At 44.9% G+C, this 21,053-nt stretch overlaps 1 protein-coding gene across 26 annotated transcripts in view; it reads left to right on the top strand.

Annotated features, from left to right (window-relative positions):
* ADGRL3 (adhesion G protein-coupled receptor L3) overlaps window positions 1–21,053 on the top strand; it is a 662,256-nt gene that overhangs the window by 145,324 nt on the left and 495,879 nt on the right. For all 26 annotated transcript variants that reach the window (XR_013542364.1, XR_013542366.1, XR_013542369.1 and 23 more), the window contains exon 2: window positions 13,193–13,258. The gene's annotated coding sequence lies outside the window, so the exon portion shown is untranslated. The remainder of the gene's footprint in view (window positions 1–13,192; window positions 13,259–21,053) is intronic.

Below are 21,053 nucleotides of genomic sequence, written 5' to 3'. Positions count from 1 at the left end.
AGAGAAGGGCTGGTCTACTTTAGCTCTGCAAAAGGAAAGCTTGCAGCATTGTTCCTTAAAAAAAAGCATAAGAGAATTCCTGCTTCTCAATATCTGAGCTATACAGGATTTCCAAAACTCAGAGAACAAAAAGACGAAATAAAAAGCATGAATGAGAGGAAAGCCCAGTAGACTCTTTAACAGGAATGACATTCACCAGGAATCATTCGTTAGTTGTCTTACACAAGTAGACATGTGCTTAACTGCTCGGCTGTGAATATTCAGTAAAGGAATCTTCTAAAGCAGGTGTCTCTGTTTCGCAAAGCTGCAGCTTAAATTCTTTAAATGAAATGTAGTTGCTCTGTGGACCTGAAGAGAAACGTATTCTGAAAATTTCCCCTAACAAATTCTTTTTAAATTACAGAAAATACATTTTATGTTACCTCTGACAGAAGTAAATTTGTTTTGAGAAGAACCCAAAGGGCTATCTGTCAGAACAAGCTTCTGAGCTCTTTGTACATTCAAAAAGCAAATCTGAAAGCGGTTAAGCCTATGAGGACAGAAGAGATGGAAGTAGAGCAAGAATTGCTGAGGGCAACGTGGCTCTGGAAGAGTTCCAAGTAATTCCAGGGCTAGGGAAATGAGCTGTTATTTCCTCATCATGCAGGAGTGTTAAAAGGAGGAGAGGCAATCCATCTCGCCCAGTTTCATTAATCAGATAACACCGAGCAAAGCCCAGATTGGGAACATGGCTATTTTCTTTGTAATGTATAGGATCTCTTCCCTCTGCCGACGCACCCCACACCTCTGCCTGTTTGCCTGCTTCTCCTCTATGTAGTTACATGAAGCAGAACATGAATGTTCCGCTCCTACTGCCGAATGCTGAACCTTTTACAGTGCTATTGGGATCTATTATTCTAGACAGCTATACGGCATCATGTGCATTTCTTTGATAACCTGGACAGAATAATAGGCACTAATGTTTTCATAGTAGTTAAAATAGTCGATGTTCTGAGATATAGGCAAGTATTTGGAACACTTTAGGTTACACTGCAAGTGGTTTTAATATTTTATGTTCTGAAAACAGCAGCGGCTAGCAGCTCTATTCAGTATGCAGCTTTTGCTGTGCTATGTTGCTTTCTAAATTGTGCTGTGGCAGCATCTGATGAAGTGGGCAATGGTCCACGAAAGTTTAATCTTAAGATAAAATGTGTTTGTCCTTAAGGTGAAAGACTCAAGCACATTATCCCAGTTCAGAGATGTGTACCATGTAGTTCTCTGCTGCCTTTTTATTTCTTATACATTTCTTGTTCACAAATTATACTGAATTTATACCAGTAGATTAGCTAAACAATCAGAAAGTAGCACAAAGTGAAGGAAGGAAGTTACAGTACTCTGGTTCATGTCAGAGCATAGAGCCTTATAGGGAAATGTTCTGTTTCCTATGCTAAATTACGGTTTATTTTGCATTTCATGAAAAATATTACAATAAAATAAACAGAATTGCAGTGCATTTTAATATCTACTCTGAGCCCTAGGAATGAGATATGTTTGACATCCAAATATATTCATAGATTTACCAATTGAGTAAAAGAATAATGGCAGCTATGCAGATTTCTTCAAATGAAGAATACAACATACTGCATTAGAGGGCTGTACACCATGTTTCCCCTAAGACATCACTTGATAAATGAAATGTCTCTTTGGCATATATCCATCATCACTCAATTTATAATGTTGATTGAAAAAGTGTTGAGAATTCTGAAGCTAGCTCTTGAGAGTCCTTTATTATATGGGTTCATTAATTTCGATAATGGCAAAGAACAGAAGTCTGCTGAAAGTGTGAAGAGCTATATGCCCAAACTGTTAAAAGCACAGCAAGGACATCATTGTTTGAAGTCTAGCTTACATAACCACCCTGTTAGCCATATGTGAAAAAAAGTAGCTAGTCTAAATTACAGTGGTGCCTCGATTTACGACCCATAATCCATTCCAGAAGATGGACGTAACTCAAAATGGTTGTAAGTCGAAGGACCATTTCCCATAGGAATGCATGGGAACACAATTAATCAATTCCAGCCAAAAAAACCCACACCTAAAATAAAATAAAAATAAAACACTGCAAGCCCCATAGGAATGCACTGGGGCTGCATACAACAACAACCCAAAAATAAACAGAGCAAGCCCCAAAGGCACTGGGGCTGCAACAAAATAAAACAAAACCCAAAAATAAATATTGGAGCAAGCCCCACACTGGGACTGAAAAAAAAAAAAACCAGAACAACACAGCACAGAAACATAACCCCCCAGCCCAAACCCCCACCCTGCAAAAGCCACCCATAACAGTTTTTAAAAAGCAAAAAGCAGCGCCGTACCTTACCAGGCAGTCCCAAGCCGCCTCCAATCGCACTCACTCCCTGGCTGCAGCCGAGGCGGCGGACCATGGCGAGCCGGTGCTGGTGCTGGAGCAGGAGGCACTGCCGAAGGAAAGCCATGCGGTTGGGCAAGAGCCGCTGCTGCCCAACGGGCTCCTCTGGAATACCTGCAGCCATTCTCCTCCACCCCCATCAAGGTCAGTACGGCAAGCCCTTGGAAGCCCCCACCACCCATGCCCCTGGGAGCGCTTGGGCACACCGGTGTTTCCCCGGGACAGCCTTCCCTCTCAGCTGCTTTGCCGGATGCCTCCGTCCTGAGCTTCGCCCACCTTCCGCATTGCGCTCAGGAGAGCCTGTCCTGCCTGGAGCCTTCGCCTCCCCATGTGGAGGAATTGGGTCCGATCCCTTGTCACCCTCAGTTGAGGTGGCAGCAGTGGTCCACCGCTGGGAGGCTGAGCCTGGCCAGGGCACTTCAGCTGCTCACCCTGGCCTCGCCCTCTGGGCAGCTGTCCCAGATGCCCCAGCCTGCAGGGGTCTGGACTGGCTAAGGGACTCCTGCTCTAACCATTGGGGTGAAAGAGCTACTGTACAAAGAAGCAGCCTCCTCAGCACCAACAGTTAGCAATTTGAATTTCCCGCCCTGCCTTTTTTTGAATGTAAGTGGAAGCTCTGGCCGCAAGTCAAAGCAAAATTTTGCAGCTGGAGCTGGTCGTAAGTCGAAATGTCCGTAAGTAGGGACGTTCGTAAGTCGAGACACCACTATATACCATTAGGGATGCAATCATTTGGCTTGGTCACAGGTTCCTAACCTGGAGATTGTAAAGTGTTTTCTGGAGGGTTGCCACAATTATTTTAGACTGTAACTGTAGAAATGCCCCAGCCCTCGGTCACGTCAGGGAACAGCTGGTGCGAGGGGTGGCAGGAGGAAAGCCTCTCTCTTGGGGCCAGCTCCATGGGAACAGCAGCAGCAAAGTGGCAAGTGGAAATGGCAGCCCAGATAAGGAGGAGGTGGCTCCAGCTGAGCAAAGCCTCAGAAGAGGCGACTGAGCAGGACTTTGCCACAGCCCATTGTGCAGGGCAGAGACTGAGTACCGGGAGGGGAGGAGCTGCCTGGGCAACTATTTGACCATTGCCAGGCAATTGTTTCAGAGCCTTTCCTGTTGTGACTATAAGGAGGTAGGCAGGAATGAGGGTGGTTGTTACATTAGATTTGTTGCTCCACATTAGGAGTCCATGGTGGCTGTATTTCACAATGTGGTTTCCACAGGATTCTGCAGAAAGATATTTACCTTTTACTTTTCTGTGGCTTGTTATGCTGAACTTTCTGGGAGTGACTGGCTGACTATTGTTGGAGGCAGAGGATGCTGAAATGTATAGACTTCTACTATAGCAAGAAAATTTGTGTATATTGAAAAGAGAGAGGACCAAGGTCCAGTTTATGTTAAAACAAAACTCCACAAAGCTGTTTGTTTCCCAAGATACCTCTATAGGAGAGCACCGTGGTGCAATGAGCTGGACTGGAGCCTTTGAGGGTTGAATCCTACTGTTCATGAAATATACTAGCTGTACTGTAGTTTTCGAAGGAGGAACTGTGTTAGTCTGTGCAGGCATATAAGACAAAACCAAACCAAACCAACAAGATATAAAAACTGTGGCACCTTATATTCTGAAACATCTATTTTTAATGTGTTTTCTTTACCCCATTATAAATGGCCTTCTAAATAAATGTGGCAGAAGTCACAGGTTACTTGTTACTCATAAAAGGGGCCCATGAGTCAAAAAAGGTTGGGAAACACTCATCTAGGTATTATTTGGAAAACAAAGGGAAGCAGGAATACTTATCAGTTTTTGAACTAATCCAAAGCAAATTGCAGAAGCCTGAAGTTGCACTCCAATTGGTCTCTGAAATGCTTAATTCAGCCTTTGGAAGTTTAAAGAGATGAAAAATTGGGGGGGGGGGAGACTCTTGGTCCCTGTCAATCTCACTAGGAAAACAAAAGTAATTTTAAAAAACCCAATAGTTTAACTAACAGAACCAAGAAGTCCAAAGCAAAAGGAGGATTACAGCTCAAATGCCAATGAAAAGCTCAAACTCTCCCAGAACCCTAATCTTTTAAATTTTTTTGCTGGGCTTTGCCTTTTTTCATTGTGGCTACCCATGTGCCAGTTGTGTGACAAACATGACACATAAGGGAGAAATCAGTTACTCTATCCACAGGGGCAGCACAACTACTACCTGGGGGCATTCCTTCCCCCTTCAACAAATATATTTATTGAGTAAACTGGAGTTAATTGAAAGCTTCTAGTGGTAAGAAAGGAACTGAGGAAACTTTGCTTGCTCCCCAGAGGTTGAGCAGTAGTTAATGGCAGTGATTTTCAACAGAGCCTTTTCTTTTCCTCATTGTCTCCTTTTTTTACTCTTTGCACAATTATATACAAATACTTGGAGAAATGAGTTACAAATGGGCAATGATAATGATGATGATTACAGACCAAACAAAAGCAGATAATATTTGCACATCCTTCATTTAGAACCTGGAGTGAGTGGTCTTAAAACTGAGGTTTAGGTAGTCATATGTTTTACTTTAGTTGTGAAGTTGCACATTGTTAGTGTTATACTGACTTTGGATGGAGAATTGTTGTGGATTTCTATGGAGGAATAACATTTACCTCCAGTTTCTACCCCCCTGAATAAAAGGCAGCTCCTGCCCCCCCACCCCAATGCTAGGAGTTAAAAAAGAAACCCCACTTTGGTCCCTAAGAAATTGTGGAAGTGGGAGAAATGGCACCAACATGAAAAGATGAGCCTTGTTGAAGCCCAGTTATCACTATTTAGGCCAGAAGTATTTTGGGCAATGGGATGGCTTTGTGTTTAAATAAAACACAAGTTAGAACAGATATTTGTAACTGGAGCTTGGGAGAAGCAAGGCACTCCACAAATGGGTAAGTGCCTAGCTGAGTAATTTTAGAACTATGTGTAGCCAGGAGCAGAGCTAATGGAAATTAGTCAAATGTCCAATTTGGTTAGGAGGCTGCAAATTGACCACAGATGTTTAGTGATGGCAGTTGAAGGGAGAGGAAATAGCCTTGAGCATACCTAGCCTTGAGCATACCTAGGGCACAGAACAAAGGAGTAGCTATAACAGGTTTGCATTCAGATTCTAACCATATATTGTACCATTTGCATGCAGGTTTATCTGAAGGTCAGCTTGATTTCACCAAACCAAGGGAAAAAAGTAGCTACAAGAGATAAGGGCCTCTAGTCCTAGAACTGGTGGAATATGAAAACCAATAACCAATTAAAAATATAGCTGATGCAATAGTTATCTGATGTTAACATAACTAAATAATCATACCTTTGTCTGTGGATTTGGAGTTAGGAATAATTAGAAATCATCATTCAGGAAGTTTTTTGTTGTTGTCTCCGTGACGTCAGAACTGTGGTCAAACTGGGAGAATACTCAAACCTGTCACTTAAAATTCAGTTTTAGTTTTGAAAGTTGTATCATATCTTTGGTGTGAGTGTGGAATTTCTGGACCTCTTTCTCCATCTTTTCTTTGTGCTCCTTTTCTGAAGAAACACGCTTGGAACTGAGTGAAATGCATGCTTAGCACCTCAGAATCAGGTGGGTGGATTATCCAGACGTAAAGGACTCAGAAACATAAGATACTCATTTTATCGGACCCGCTCGAGTGTCCGTCTTTAGAAATATTCCCAAGTATTAAACTGCTGCCTGAGGGCATGGTTTGTAAAAAGTTTAGCCTGCTTCCTGTTTAAAATCCAAACCATAGTTGCAAGTGTTGAGATGCCAGTCCAGGATGGGTCCAGTGGGTGGGTCAGATGACTGGAAGGGCAGAGGGAAAGAGAAGGAGAAGGAGATGTAATCAGTTTTAGAGCAAAGGATTTACTCCCCACTCAGCTAAAAGCAGGCTTCTCTGAACTGACATCTGTGACAACCCCAGACCTACCGGAGTGTGCCACACTTTACCTAAGCTGCCACCAACCATTCCCTATAAGGAGTCACACAGACCAGGAATAGATTTTAACAAATAAAAGAACAAGGTTTATTTAAATAACAAACAGGGTAAATAAAAAGATCAAGTAAATAAGATACTGTAACGTGGCATAGTCCCAAACATATACATATAACAGTTTGGTTCACACAGAACCCTTTAAAGTAAAGCACAGACCCTGAACCTATCAGTTCTGGCTACCCAAATAGAAACCTGAACCTATCAGGTAGGTACTAACTGACACACAGTTGTACCCAGTCTGACACACAGACTCCAACTCCTCAACTCCCCACACAAGCTCCCAAATATATACAGTACAGCTCCTCCCCCTGATGTCCCGCCTTCCACTCCCCATAGGATGGAACTTTCCCTCCAAACCCATGACAGACAGGTACCATCAGTGCTGTATGTTACACCTCCCCTCTTTATAAGTTGTTTTGTAGGGGAAAAGCTAAAGTGCTCTTCTCCAAAAAACAACCAGGATCAATCACAAACAGTTATACAATAACACAATACCATACTTACTCATACTTACACTCTAGGTTAAACATATCAATTAGGCATTTAAACATTAACATTTACAATACATCAAGTCACCTTTATTAATACAAACCAGGCATGTTTAATAAACAGGTACATTCAACTTTTGGTCACCAAAATATATACATTGTCCATGGTTTCTTTCGCCGTCTTCATTCTTCGGGTCTTCTTGACAATGCGTCAGCAACACAGTTCATTGACCCTCTGACCACCTTCACTTCAAAGTCATAATCTTGCAGGTTTAAAGCCCACCTCATAAGTTTACTATTATGGGTTTTCATTGTCTTTAACCACTGCAGTGGTGAGTGGTCAGTGCACAGAATAAAATGTCTTCCCCAGATGTAAGGCTTGGCCTTCTGGATCGCGTATACTATGGCCAGGCACTCCTTTTCCACGGTTGCCAGATGTCTCTCACCTTTCTGGAGTTTCCTACTCAGGTAGGACACTGGATGCTGGTCACCATTTTCATCCTCTTGGCAAAGAACTGCTCCTACCCCGCTGTTAGACGCATCGGTGTATATGATGAACTCCCGGTCGAAGTCTGGAGCACGCAGCACTGGATAATGGACAAGCGCCTCCTTCAACCTCTGGAACGCCTCCTCACAGTCGCTGGTCCACGGGATGCGGTCATCAGTCTTCTTCCGCGTCAGATCGGTCAGCGGAGTCGCCATCTCGCTAAACCTCGGGATGAACTTTCTGTAGTAGCCCACCAACCCAAGAAATGACTTGACCTTTTTCTTGGTGTTGGGTCTGGGCCAATCACGAACGGCTTCTATCTTGGCCTCTAGGGGTTTGATCACTCCTCCCCCTACTATGTGACCCAAGTATTTTATTTCTGGGCTACCCAGCTGCAGTTTGTTCTCCTTGCAGGGCCTAGGCCAAAGCACTTCCTCCCCCGGGTTAAAGTGCCTCTCCCTGGCTTTCTGGTTATACCCGGTTTTCTGTCTAACCTTCTGAGCTTGCAGGTTCTCTGCTGCTAGCTCTAGGTTTCTCTTTAGGTCATTCATTAAAGAGTCTATATATGTCACAACGTCTTGTGGGTCATCCTGGGTGATCTGTTCCCAATTTTGTTTGATTAAATCAAGTGGACCTTTCACCCTTCTCCCAAACAAAAGTTCAAACGGACTGAACCCGGTACTGGCTTGTGGCGCTGATCGATAAGCAAACAAAAGGGATTGCAGCTTCTGGTCCCAATTGTTTGGATTCTCTGCCAAGTAAGCCCTAATCATGCGCATCAGAGTCCCATTGAACTTCTCCGTTAACCCATTACTTTCGGGGTGATAGGCAGTGGTTTCCTTGGGTCTAATTCCACAGATTTGCCATAACCGTTTCATGGGCTTCGATGTAAACGATGTGCCCAAATCTGTGATTATTTCTGAGGCAAATCCCATCCTGGACATATACCCCGCCAAGGCATCTGCCACTGTGTTAGTTTCGATGTTAGTCAAGGGTATGGCTTCGGGGTACCTTGTGGCATGGTCCACAATGGTGAGAATGAACCGGTTCCCCCTCTTTGTGGCCTTGGGCAAAGGTCCCACAATATCCACTCCTATACATTTAAACGGGGTGTCAATCACAGGCAAAGGGCACAACTTCGCTTTGGTCCTGTCACAGTTATTCCCCTGCCTCTGACACACATCACATTGTTTACAGAACTCCTTGATCTGCTTCCCTATTTCAGGCCAGTAAAAATTCTGTGTGATTCTCTGCTGTGTTTTGTTCACCCCTAAGTGCGCAGCAAACATGTCAGAGTGCCCCCTTTGTAAGATCATGGGGCGATACTTTTCAGGTACCACTAGCTGACTTCTGATCCCATCTCCCCCTTTTGAGATATTCCTCAGGGTCTCTCTATATAAAATTCCCTTTTTCTCACAAAATCTCGCTGTGGTTTCAGGTGTTAGCTGGGTGTCTGTCACCTGTTCAAAACACTTTTGGAGAGTGGCGTCTGCCTTTTGCTCTTGGCCAAATTTGCTGTCTGTGGTTAAGGTTTCCACCACAGCTTCGGAACTACCCTCATCTGCTTCCGCCTTGGGCTCTCCAGTACCCCCCTGAACTGTCCCCGTGGTAGCTTGTGAGCGTGTAATCACTAGCACCCGTTTCACATGTTCAGCCAGGTCATTTCCCACGAGCACGGCTGCTGGCAGAGTCGATGAAATCGCTAGCCGCCAAACTCCCCTCCAGCCTTGAAAGCTCACAGGTACCTCAGCTACTGGCAGTGAGATCACCTGTCCCTCAATCCCTGCCACCTTTAGGCTCTCATTTGGGATTATATACTCCCTAGGAATAATGTCTGGATGGCACAGGGTCACCTGGGAACAAGTATCCCTTAGCCCCCTATACTGATGGTCAAGTATTCCTACGTCCACCCCTGCGGTCTCAAACAATTGTGAATCTGTTCTCACTAGTAAGCAGCGCTTGACCTCTACAAGAGGACCATTTTCCCCAGCCTGATCAGCAGATGTAACCGTTCCAGATTGAGTAGCCATGGTAACAGGCTCCCTCTGTGGCAAGGACCTTGCTCTTTCTGGACACAGAACACAGCTTTTGGCTTGGTTCCACTCAAATTATGAGGCAAATTTCCCTTTAGCTGCTTTAATTTCTCACACTCTGAGATTAGATGGCCCTTTCCTTGACAGAAATAACATTTTCTGCTGTATTTTGAGTCTTTCTCATCGGGTTTTGGTTTTCCCTCCAAAATCTGAGGTCTTTGTGGTTTCATGTCTGAGGGCTTCCCTTCAACATGGGCCCCTCCCCCTTGCTGGTTTTTCCCTGGTCCCTGAGAGTACTTGCTGTAGGTTTCTTTGGGTTTACCTACAGATTTCCCCTCAGCACCGAAGGGCTTTCTTATTTGGTAAATAAAATCTGCGATCTCTGCCGCCTCTGTCACAGATTTCGGTTTCCTCTCCCTCACCTGGAACTTCAGTTCCCCATGCAGGACTGAATAAAACTGTTCCAGCGCTATCAGGTCTTTGAGCTGCTGGAAGGTCTCTGTCCCCTCCTGAGACAGCCATTTCTCTAGCAACCTCACCAATTGGGCCCCCACTTGGGTAAAAGTCTGCTCTGGTTTCTTTGTGAGTGACCTGAATCTTTGCCTCAGCTGTTCCGCATTTATCCCATGTCTGGCAAACACCAGTTTTTTAAACTCAGCGAAGTCTTTCATCAGTTCCACTGGCATCTCTGCATAGACTTCTGCCAGGCTGCCACTGATTAAAGATCGCATAATGGTCATCTTCTCAGTTTCCCTTACTGAGAAGTCCACAAACGCTCTTTCCACGAGGGAAAAGAACACCTCAGGGCAATCTCCCTTGTGGTACACAGGGAATTTCTTCAGGTCAGTTTTAGACAATTGGCCCACCTCAGAATCTCTATTGTTATTATTGTTCTGATTCATCAACTCCAATTTTCTTAACTCAAACGCCATTTTCTCTCTCTCCAGTCTTTCTTCTCTTTCCATTCTCTCTAATTCAAATTGTCTTTGCCTCTCCCTTTCCCTTTCCTGTTTCTCTTCCTTTTCCATTTCCAATCGTCTTTGTTTCTCCCTTTCCTCCATTCTTTCTCTCTCTAATCTTTCCTCCATTTCCCTCACCCTCAGTTCATGCTGTTGGGCTAGGAGCATTTTTCTGAGTTCTGGGTTCTGTTCTCCCGTGCTCTCATCCTGCACTGAGCCAAATTCCTCCTCAGAACCTTGGTCTACCTGTGGTTCTCTTACTTCACCCATTTCTGCCATTTGGCTTCGAGTCAAGGGCATAATCCCCCCCCCCAGAACAGGCTGCCTTCAAAAGTCAAGCCTCAAAATAAAGCGACGACTTTTTTCCTTTTGCCTCAGGAACAGCCTTCTATAGATTGCTGCTGTTCCTTCAGCACTAACTTGCTACTGTTGCCAGGCAGAATCCACCCCCTCTGCTAGGCCTCTCAGCAGACAGGCTAGATCACTGTTACTTCACACAGCTTTGCCTCAGCTCTTTCCCGCCAAAACGGGTTGCCTCAGAGCTCCCTAATCTAGTCCCCAATCTGAGTGTGCACGTTCTTCCACTAGCGTACCTCCCCGTGAGGTAAGCCTAGAAGATTACCTACGCGCCCTCAGATTGTCCCTGACTAGACCCCCCTTGCTCTGGGCACACTTGCCAAGGCTTTGCTGGACCACTGGACAACTGGACTAGTCGTATCCCACACGCTGGACACCAATCAATGTGACAACCCCAGACCTACCGGAGTGTGCCACACTTTACGTAAGCTGCCACCAACCATTCCCTATAAGGAGTCACACAGACCAGGAATGGATTTTAACAAATAAAAGAACAAGGTTTATTTAAATAACAAACAGGGTAAATAAAAAGATCAAGTAAATAAGATACTGTAACGTGGCATAGTCCCAAACATATACATATAACAGTTTGGTTCACACAGAACCCTTTAAAGTAAAGCACAGACCCTGAACCTATCAGTTCTGGCTACCCAAATAGAAACCTGAACCTATCAGGTAGGTACTAACTGACACACAGTTGTACCCAGTCTGACACACAGACTCCAACTCCTCAACTCCCCACACAAGCTCCCAAATATATACAGTACAGCTCCTCCCCCTGATGTCCCGCCTTCCACTCCCCATAGGATGGAACTTTCCCTCCAAACCCATGACAGACAGGTACCATCAGTGCTGTATGTTACAACATCTGCATAAATGTGCATAGGATTGTGCTGTGAATAAGCTACCTCATATTGAATATTGTTTATTAATACTCGAATCCTTGTTGATTTGTATGCTCCAAAAATTAGATATAAATATTCTTCTCGTTCCATCTTTCAGCACCAGATGGCTGTGGGAATTAAGACTGTAAAGCTATTTTCCAAGTGAGGTTCTATGGCAGAGGACATGAGCAGACCTATTAACAGCCAAGGAACTGTTACCTTGAGAGAGTTGCTCATCCTCTCCCTCAACCACCTGCCTTTTCTCTCCGGCCACATTGCTGGCTCTAATATGGAATGTTAATATGTCTAATATGCTGGCTCTAATAATCCTTGGAAGAGGATTCTAATACGATACTGTGGCTAAGCAGCAGCTTTGAACCAGAAGGCCCTGTTCTGAGTCCTGCCTTCATCATTATTAAATCACCAGTCAGGCATAAGCAAGACTTTGGTCTCTTGGATCATGCCTTCCTGACTTTTAATTAAGGATAAGGCATTAGGGATAACGCTGACCTATCTCACAGGGCTGTTGTCAGGACATTGAGATCGTCTATGTGAAGCATTCTAAACTTCAATGAAAAGCTGTTACGAATGCTAGAACAGACTGAATATAGGCAGCTAGCAGCTGCAGTCTGGTGAAAGTGCCCCTGCCCTCAGCGTGAAATCCTCACTGAGTGTTAGTGATAGCATGAAGCCGAGGTTTCCAACCCTGGGGTTACCCAGGTATTCTTGGACTGCAACACCGTGAAAGTCTAGCCAACAAAGCAGGTGGTGAAGGCTTCTGGGAACTGCAGTCCAAGAACACCCAGGTTATCCAGGGTGGGGAACTCCTGGTGTAAAGTAAGCTCCAGGCTGACCATGTGTGCAATAGCAGTGTACCAAGACTATGTATCAATAGCAGTGTGTGCCACTATTTTGTTGTTGTCATGGTGGCACCCACAGGAGCTTCCTTCCTTTGAAATGTAAATACAGCACCTTGTGAGGCCGTTCTGTCAGGAACCTGGCAGGAAGCAAAACTCTTTTCCACCTCCCCTTTTGCCCTTGGCTTCTATTTATGATGCACATGCAGTGAATCTGAGCCATGCTGACAGAGAGTGCCATTGTGGGAATGCCTTATTATGAAGAAGCTGCCTTATTCTATCTCTTGCTAACTGATCCTTTCACTAACATATTAGGGTAGCTTTTGTCGTTACAGAGAAATAGTGGCACAGATACATCTTTTTCATGTTTCTGCACTGCATAAGGGGGGACTAGCTTGCCCATAGCCATTAACCAAATAATGAATAGCCCAAGAATACATGGTGCATCTTCCTATGTGCTCCTCACTCCTACATCTCGACGGGAAGGATGTGCTTAAATTATAATCTTAGCATATTTGCCCCCATCACTTCCCTATAATATCTGAAACTTCCTAGCATTTTAAGAAACAAAATGGCATTCACAGTTATTCATACCATCGCCTTTGGTTTAATGTAATTCCACTGAAAACAATTGGGCCAACTGTTTTGTATAGGAACATACAGATTGTTCTATTATTGTGATAATTTCTCAGAGTCTTATGCATATACGCATAAAATCTTCTCTCTTTTCATCCCCAGAAATGCTGAATTCGGGAATCTGCAGGAAAGATATATGGATTTTTAGTAGCTAAAGAACAAATTCAGGTAAATATAGCATGTATTCTATATGGGTTTAATTTTTGCAGAATACTTTTGAAGAGACGTCAATTTACTCATCTTAATACCGTTCTATAACCTTCATTTTGTGGATGTAGCCCCAGATGTTGCGAGGGAGTATTTGAAAATGTGTGCAGCTCCTGAAATATTGTACAACATATGCATAGGAAGAAATTTGTGCAATCTATATTGTCATTTAGTTTGTTGATGTTGTTTATTATTGGTTGATTGCACTGGACAATACCAATATATGCTCATAAAACAGAGAAGGATTTTGAAGGCCTCTTTATAGAAAAAAATAATCTGATTTGTGGCAGGGGAATAAATCCTGAGAGAACCGTTTATTGCTTTCAAATATGAGAATGTTTAGAATGTTTATATTAAATTTCCCATGTTTATAAAACAGTGGCAAATCGAATATACTACAAAAACTGAAAATCTAGGTTGAGAAGAGATCAAAGTCTGAAATGCATGTTCCTTGTGTTTTACAGTTTCTCTGCTTGACTTCTTTTAGCAACTACTCTTATACAAAAGACCACATGCATGAAATAAAGTTTTACACAGGGTTGTGTACAAGAAAACATATAGGAAAAAATGTAGGAGTAAAATATTGAGATCCCAGAAAAAAGTTGTAATATAGGGAGAATGCTACTGTATCAAAAAGATACTACAATTTATACAGAATTTTACAGAAACTGTTAAGAAACCTTGCCAGCAAGTCTGAACTATTTTATCTTAATGTTTTTAGTTTCTGACCTCTGTAGTAGTGACAAATCGTATAGTTCTTCATCGTGGCCTCTGTGAATGCACACAATGGGTTGTTCTGCGCCTGTGCAAGACATCTCGGAAGTTTCTAGAACTTAAAAACATGTGATAAGTAGGACGTTCCCCTGTGGAGCGCATGCTCCGCCGGCCCAATGTTCTCTCAGTTCCTTTTAGCCACTGTCAGACCTATATCGGACCGCTAGAGCAACTTCCTTCAAATCGGTACTCTACCTCACACTTTTTTCTCATCTACCTTTCCGTTTTCAATCAACGTTCTCCTGTGAGTTATTTTTCTTTTACCCATTGAGTTTTATCCCTTTTTGTTTGCTCCTTCACTCCCAACCTATTCCCCCCTCCCCCGCCTTTCCCCTTCCCTTCCCACCTTTTATGGCCTCTCCAGCGCCATTCAAGTAGTACGTGCTCTGCACTAATAAGATCCCGCAATCGGACGGAGACAATCGCTGTCTTTTCTGCTTTGTTGAAGAGCACCAGACACAATCTTGTTCTGCATGCAAGAGGGTCACTAAACCAGCCTTGAAACTTCGGCTTCAGAGACTTAGATCTCATCTCTGGGAGAAATCTCTTCACCTTCTATCCACATTGATGGAACTTATCTCATCACCAGTTCCATCACCATCGGTGCCTACCTCGATTCTACGAAAGCCCAAGCCTTCCTTCCTCTAGACTGACTAAAAAAGTTAAAATTAGCAGTTCGACACCTCCAACCCCACGCTTTGGTTTCTGTACACCAGGCTCAACATCTATTAGGTCTCATGGTCTCCACTACTTTTGTGATTCAACACTCCAGACTCAAAATGTGATCTCTTCTATCATGGTATCTCTCTCTTTTCAATCCACTCATAGACCATCAGTCAAAACATTTCAGGGGAGCTCCAGAACTTCCCCAACAACTTACCTGGTGCATCTTTGTCCCGAACCTCCTCATTGGCTGATCTTTCGCACCTCTCCAGCTCACTATCCAGGTTACTACCGATGCCAGTCCTCTAGGATGGGGAGCACACTGCCAAGACCACAGAATCCATGCCCTGTGGTCAAAGAAAGAACAATCGTTACACATCAACCAGCAATAACTCATAGAAATTATCAAAGACTTCAGAGCCTCTCAACCTTTGTCTCAGGTCGAGCTGTCCAACTTGAAACGGACAACACAACAGCTATGTACTATGTGAACAGGCAAGACAGTACGCACTCCCTTTCACTCCTATTTCTGGCAGTTCGTCTTTGGGAATGGTGCTACCGCCACCATGTATATCCAATTGCGGTTCACATTGCCACAGAGGACAACATTTTAATGGACCATCTCAGTCGTCTCACAGTATCAAATCACAAATGGACCCTCAACGACTCCATCTTCACTCAAATTTGCCATGATTGGGGAGAACCAGTCATTGATGTCTTTGCAACAGCAAACAACACAAAGTGCAGTCAGTACTGCTCCCATGCCGGGATCAGCAACAATTCAGTCGGGGACACCTCCATGATCGATTGGGGAAATCATCTTCTCTACCTATTTCCCCCAGTCCCTCTCATCCAAAGAACTGTAATCAGAATTTGCCAATTCCATGCTGATGCAATTCTGATTGCCCCTTGGTGGCCTCGACAACCATGGTTTACATACCTCAAGTTGATGTCGACCACTTTTCTCCACCTCCCCAACATCCCGAACCTGCTTTCTCAGGACAATGGCAAGATTTGTCATCCAGACCTAACGCCCCTCAAACTTGAATCATGGAGGATTCTTCCCCCATAGCAGCCATCATTAATACAGATAGGGAGCCATCCACACAAATTCTTTATAATTATAAATGGAAGTCTTTCTCTACCTATGCTGCCTCTAAAAATCTTTCAGCCTCCCCAACTTCTCTTGATACATTGCTTAATTATCTTTTACACCTTTTCAACCTGGGACTCTCTCAAGCTACTCTCAGAGTTTATATCGCTGCAATTATAGCTCATCAACCACCAGATGTGGAATCAACAAAAATTTTCTCTCATCCAACCTTGAAAAGATTTTTAAAAGGAATTCACAATATTTGCCTTCCACAGCGGCTTCCACTTCCTCAGTGGTCTCTCCAAACTGTTCTGAATGCTCTCACCAAACTACCATTTGAGCCCATAGCTTCCACTAACTTCAAACTTCTTTCATTGAAGACTCTTTTCCTGGTAGCCATCACCTCAGCTCATCGAGCGAGTGAGCTTTCGTCTCCAATCTGACTCTCCTTACATACAATTCCATCCTAATAAAGTCACACGTTATCCAGATGTGTCATTCCTCCCTAAGATAGTATCCGATTTTCATTTGAATCAACCTATCGTCTTACTGTCTCTCTTTCCTTCACCGACTTCTGATCTTGGGCACATGCTCCACACTTTAGACATTAGTCACGCTCTTGCATTCTACATAGACAGAACAAAAACTTTCAGGGCATTTCCTCAGCTCTTCATTTGTTTTCGTGGACCTCATAAAGGCTCTCCATCATCATCACAGACTTTGTCTCGATGGATAGTTCAAGCCATCTCCCTGGCTTATGAGCTCACAGGGAAAGAGCCTCCTGACACCATTAAAGCCCACTCCACAAGAGCTATGGCTACCTCCACTGCATTTCAGCGCAGCATGGACATTTCTAACATCTGTCAGGTGACCACATGGTCCAATCCATCCACCTTCATTGCACACTCAACTGGATGTTCGAGCAAAGAATGATGCCCGGTTTGGGTGAGCTATATTGACATCCTTTCTTCAGTGACGGCCCACCAACCGGTAAATGAGCTTGCTAGTCACCCATTTGTGTGCATGCACAGAGGCCACAAAGAAGAAAGAGAACTTATCTATAACCATGGTGCTTCGAGTGGTCCTCTGTGAATCCACACATCCCGCCCATCCTCCCCTCTGTCTGTCACTCCATTGTCTTTATCTAACCTTTTTGACAGCGGTGGACTTTGGGAACTGAGAAGACTTTGGGCAGGCGGAGCATGCGCTCCACAGGGGAATGTCCTACTAATCACATGTTTTTAAGCTCTAGAAACTTCCGAGACATCTTGTGCAGGCGCAGAACAACCCATTTGTGTGGATTCACAGAGGACCACTCAAAGAACCATGGTTACAGGTAGGTAACCTCTCTATTTATTTTATTTTATTTTTTTATCATGACTTTCTGAAAAGTAATCTGTATGAATTAATGTTGCTACTTCCTGTGTCTCTTAACTATTATGATTTGTTTGCTCTAGGTGACTCTGAACCATTTGACAGCTGATTATTCAGCATAATTTTAGATTATTATATTTTTGTTTCTAGATGGTGCAAGCCCAAAGCAAAATACACAATTTCGAAAAATCATAAAGAGACTCTTATCATAAGGGGAAAGAAAGTTTGGCAGTGTTAATAGTCATCAAAAGACATAATGCATTTTGGTGAGGCACATAATACCCTGAGCTGTTATATTTTTAATGTTGACTTGCTGCACATGCCTTCTCCCCAGACTTAGCAAATTTTTCATCACCGTGAATTGTAGAGTAACTTTGGTGTACTCATTTTATGTTACTGCAGTGTTATAATTTGTGTGTATCTTAATTTTCTGTGTAATGAGTAAAGATACGAAAATATTCAAATCTTGCACCAAGGCTAATTTGTTTCATGTGCCGTAATCTTGGCTGCAATCCAAATTTAGCGCTATCATCAAAATACTGTATTTTAGTCACTTTGAATATGAGATCTAATCCTTAGCATGCTCTCAAAACTCCATAGAAAACAATTTAGGAATTAGAAACGCTTTAGAGAAGAAGAATGTTATTTCCCACCCTTTTTTAAAAAAATGATATTGTTGATGTAGAATATAGAGAGTTCAACACCTTCAGGTGTGGGCTTGCTGCCAATGAGTTCTAACTAGGTACAACTGAGTTCCTGTTTTTCTGTCACTCCCCTTTGGTGAGAGGAGTGCAGGAGAAGATGCAGTCCACAAGAAGGGCTGTTGAAGGAGGTGAGAGATTGGTGTGAATGCATCTCCCACAGCCTCATTCTGCCTTTTGCCTCCATAAACCAGGCTGGTTAGTCATGCTCTCAAGCATGGATAGTATATTGATGTGAGGAAAGAGGACTCAATGGGGACGTGAGAGATGCATATATACTGTCAATTCCTTGCAATGTTCTGTTGTCTTGGTTGCGTGCATCTGTGGGAAGCAGATAATGTTGAACCTGATGGGATCGCTCTGTTTGGGTGTTCCCACACAGTGGTCTGAACTATACTGTACACATGTATGGGTTTTATAGGATGCTTGCTTTATTGCCCTCCCACCAGCTGCTGTTACTGAGTAATTGTGAGCAAGTTCTCCTTATTTTTCCCCTTAAAACATGAAGGGTGGCTTGTCTGTATTTATCTAGCCTATTGTATAAAGACACAGTGAAACTGTGGTGGGACCGTGTGGGAGGTAAAATGCAGCTGCTAGGAAAAAAGGGGGAAGGAGGAAGGGATGGAACTTTCTGATCGAGAATTTATACTCTGGAGGTATATTAAGCCTTCCACTTGACATATTAAAAGTAACACAGAATAAAAGGGCTATGAAAGCCTTCTGTGATTCAGGGACCATGAAGTGAAATATGTAAGTCCTATGTGTGCTATACAGAGTAATTCTTTACAATCAAATATCATAGTGAAGCCTAAGAACAGTCTGTGTCTGGAAGTCTGGGAGAATAGTAACAGATCAATAGGTGAACAAGTATTCCAAGTACAGGTGGGGAGAAACTGACTTAGTGTACATTCTAATGCAGGGGTCTCAAATGCGGCCCGGGGGCCATTTGCGGCCCACTGGATGATAGTTTGTGGTCCCCACCTTGCCTGCCCCCCAAAGCACTCACGTGTCCTCTGCTGTCAAGAGTAAAAAAAAAAAAGCCTCGCCTCGCTCGCTGGCTGTCTCCCAAAACAGCGCCTCTTGCACACTCCATCTGGAACTGCAGCCTGCCAGCCAGCCCGCCTGTCTGCCGGCTGGCAGGCTGCAGTTCCAGCTGGAGGGTGCAAGAGGCGCTGTCTTGGGGGAGAGCCAGTGAGCAAGGCGTGCTGCTGGCGCTTTTCCCTGAGCTCCCAAGCTGCTGCCGAGCAATGCCTGACAGCGGAGCTTGCTCCTGGCCCATCCTCGAAGAGCACCGCCAAGCCACCAACAGCAGCTGCTGCCGTCACCGCTGCCTCTTCCAGGGAAGTGGCTCTCTGGCTCTCTTTCTCTCTCAGCACCCCCAGAACCAGCCTGTCCAGCGGCCAACTCAGCGCCCGGCGATGCTTCCTCCTCTTCCTCTTCGTCCTGCTTCAGCCGCCTCTGCTCTGGAGGCTGCCTTTGCTCGCCTTGCAAAGTTTGCTCCTCTGTCATGGTGGGGGTAGCTGCTGCTGCTGAATGCACCTTCTTTTGAGGGGGGCCCTCAGAGGAAGGTTGCCGGACCTCCGTATGTGTGTGTGTGTGTACATGTGTGCGCGCACCTGTGGGGGTGCGCCCCATTCTGTTTAATTTCGCAGCTACCAATGGGGGCTTTTCTCCTTTGGAAATTCTGTGAGGGTTTTTTAAAATTTTATGTTGTGCCCTCCTCCCCCCGGCTAGGCAGTCGCAGGCGCCCCCTCCCTTCTCTGCTTCTTCATTCTCCTGCTGTTGATGGTGGTGGTAGTAGTGAAGAAGGAGCCGGAGGGGGTTGTGGTTGGCAAAGAGGGCTCTCGCGCTCCTCTTCCTCCTCCTTGGAGCCCCAGCCGGGCTAAGGAAACTCCTGGGTGGCTTCCTCGGGCTCTTGCTCCGCTTGGCAGAAAATCTGATGTGACCCACCCTCACCCAGACTCTGCCTCCAGCGGCCCCCAGGTAAATTGAGTTTGAGACTCCTATTCTAAATTGAGTTTGAGATCCCTGAACCAAATTCAAACAAACCATAGTTATAGTCTGATGTTCATTCATTCATTCATTCATTCATTCATTCATTCATTCATTCATTCATTCATTCATTCATTCAGTCATTCAGTCATTCAGTCATTCAGGCAATCAAGCAATCAAGCATTCATTGACCATATCTTGATGCTTCCTTTTTCCTGATATCATTATCATCTTAGAACTGGAGAGCTGGATCACCAAGTCCAGCCCCTGTCAAGGAAGCACAGTAGATAGTCAAACTGCCAGCTTCTGTCTCTGCAGCCAGATACATAAACCCATTGAGCTATCTGCACCACTGTACAGCCCTTCCGAGAGCCAGCCCGAAGCACAGCTGATGGGTGGAGGTTTTGCAAAGATCGCAGAAGTCAGCTTTGCAAAACCCTGCCGCCGCTCTCTCTCTCCACCTCTTGCAGGTCCAGCCTGGGCAGGGAGACCGAGGCACCGTGCGGTGCCTCGGTCTCCCTGCCCAGGCTGGACCTGCAAGGGGAGAGAGAGAGAGAGAGAAAGAGCGTCCGTGCGCCGAAGTCGGCAGGGGTTTGCAAAGCTGCCTTCCCTGCGATCTTTGCAAAACCCCGCCCATCAGCTGTGCTTCGGGCTGGCTCTCTAGAGAGCCAGCCCAAAGCACAGCTAATGGGCGGGGGTTTGCAAAGATCACGGGGAAGCGAGCTTCGCAAACCCCCACTGCCGCGCGCTCTCTCTCTCTCCTCTTGCAGGTCCAGCCTGGGCAGGAAGACCGAGGCACCACGCCGCTACGGCCAGGGTGGTGGCGGGGTGCCTCAGTCTCCCTGCTCAGGTTGGAGTTGCGAGGGGAGAGAGAGAGAGAGCGAGAGCCCTGAAGTACAGCTGGTCGGCGGGGGTTTGTAAAGCTGGCTTCCCGCAATCTTCGCAAACCCCCACTCAGGGCTCTCTCTCTCCACCCCGCAACACAGCTGATCAGCGGGGCCTTTGGGATGATCGTGGGGAAGCGCTTCCCCACGATCATCGCAATGCGATGTTTAGCCTATTTAAACATCACAATGCAATCGGTTTTTTGATCGCAAAATCCGCATCGGTATGCGGATTCATCGTTAAACGGGGCAATCGTTAAGCGAGGCACCACTGT

Source organism: Pogona vitticeps, chromosome 2 (genome assembly GCF_051106095.1).
Source record: "Pogona vitticeps strain Pit_001003342236 chromosome 2, PviZW2.1, whole genome shotgun sequence".
Classification (NCBI taxonomy): domain Eukaryota; kingdom Metazoa; phylum Chordata; class Lepidosauria; order Squamata; family Agamidae; genus Pogona; species Pogona vitticeps.
This window is presented reverse-complemented; position numbering and strand designations above follow the sequence as displayed.